We start from the raw sequence: 1,900 nt of genomic DNA on the forward strand, positions 1-1,900 counted from the left end.
ATACAGGAGAAACAGGGCCAATTGTAGCTCCCGAGTAAGGCCCCTTGTGGGGCCTGGTTCCCTAAAATACAAGCTGGCTGAGGTCAGACCAAAGATGAGAACAGCTGTTCTCACCATGGCAAGGGAGGGTGCCCAGGCATTCCCCAGCCAGCAAAGTAGTGTTTCTAGAACAAAGACAGTCCTAGCCAGGTTGACAATTTAGTCTCTCCCTGTGAGCCTTCCAAGGGAATTGGCTTTGCCTCTTGCCCATGTGAATTTTGGCAGACACACATTTGGGAGAATGCAAAATTGGGCTGTTAAAAAAAGTCTGACAACATCCAAGGTTGGTGAAGAGGTGGGGAAATGGGGCTCTCATATAATTATTCAGGGGAGACTAAATTAGTCCACCTTTCTGTGGGGTGGCATCTGGCAGTACATATCAAGATTGAAAGGTGCAGACTCTTTTGACGCATGTGTAGGAGTTAATTGATCAAGGGCACAAACATGAATGGATAAGAACGTTCATTGCAGCATGACTTATACGGAAAGCCGGAAACCAGCAGAATATTCACCAGCTAAGATCAGAAAAATAAATTATGGTACCTCCTAGAAATCTCTGCCTCGTGAAAAGGATACTGTAGCTCTGCTGTCGCTGACCTGGAAAGGCCTCCCTCCATGATATTCTGTTGATTTAAGCAAGCACGTAGCAGAAAACCACTTAGACCAGTGGTTTCAACCTGGTTACATCTTAGAAGCACTTGGAGGGCTTAAAATACCTAAGCCCAAACCGACTTACTCAATCAGAATGAGGGGCAGGCACTGGTGATTTGTTTAAAGCTGCCCAAGAGAGTCTAACGTGTTAAGAACTGCTCTACGGGATTGGTGTGTGTGTGTGTGTGTGTGTGTGTGTGTGTGTGTGAGCAAACAGTCAGCAGTGGTTGCCTTTGGGCAAAATGGGATTCTGAGCAATTTTTATTATTTTCACTTGCTGAATTCCTACCTGATTATTGTTGATCTTTTGTCATCAGAAAGGAATAATAAAGCTATTTTTGTTTTGGAAAAGAAAGAGGGGAAGGAGGGACAACCTCCTTGGCTTTGGAACATAGCGTTTGAAACAGATGGGCCTGTGGGGCACCTCTGGAGACCCCATCACGCCCTGTGCCAGCACTGGTACTGCTGGTACTGACGTGGGTCCCAAATCCCTTAGATCTCTGGATCTTACATGGATATGACGTACTGGATGCATTTTCACAAGAAAGGATGCATGGGATTCAGAAAACCAACCTTCTCTCTCCCAGCTCTGCTGTGAGCCTGAACAAGTTGCCTGACACTCTTGGACTCAGTTTCCTGCTCTGTAAAATGGCACTTATAATCCCTGTCTTCTCAGAGTGTCCTGACACATCTGTGAGATGAGGGACACTGAAGTGCTTTAAGAAGAGAAGTCCTGTGGCAGAGTGGTCAGTGTGTGGGCTCTGGAGTCAGGCCGCCAGGGTTCAAACCCTGGCTCTGCCTCTTGGGCAAGTTGTTCAGCCTCTCCGTGCCTTAGTTTCCTGTCTGCAGAATGGACCTCACTGGGTTATTGTAGGGATTAAATGAGATTAGCTGCTAAAATGCTCAGAATGGTACCTGGTCCATGGTAAGCACCCAGCAGAGGTTAGCCATCCTTACTTTTGAAGCCCCTACTACTTGTGTAGTTCTAGCACCCCCCCTTTCACTGCAAGTAAACTAGATTATCAGGTTCAACACTGGTTCTTAACTTTCTGGGGATTACGAATGGCTTTGAGAATCTGACAAAGCAATAGACTAATTCCCAACTGAATGTATAAAAATTCACATCCAGGGCTTCCCTGGTGGTGCAGTGGTTGAGAGTCCGCCTGCCGATGCAGGGGACACGGGTTCGTGCCCCGGTCCGGGAAGATCC

Source organism: Physeter macrocephalus, unplaced genomic scaffold (assembly GCF_002837175.3).
Source record: "Physeter macrocephalus isolate SW-GA unplaced genomic scaffold, ASM283717v5 random_1524, whole genome shotgun sequence".
In the NCBI taxonomy this organism is placed as follows: Eukaryota; Metazoa; Chordata; class Mammalia; order Artiodactyla; family Physeteridae; genus Physeter; species Physeter macrocephalus.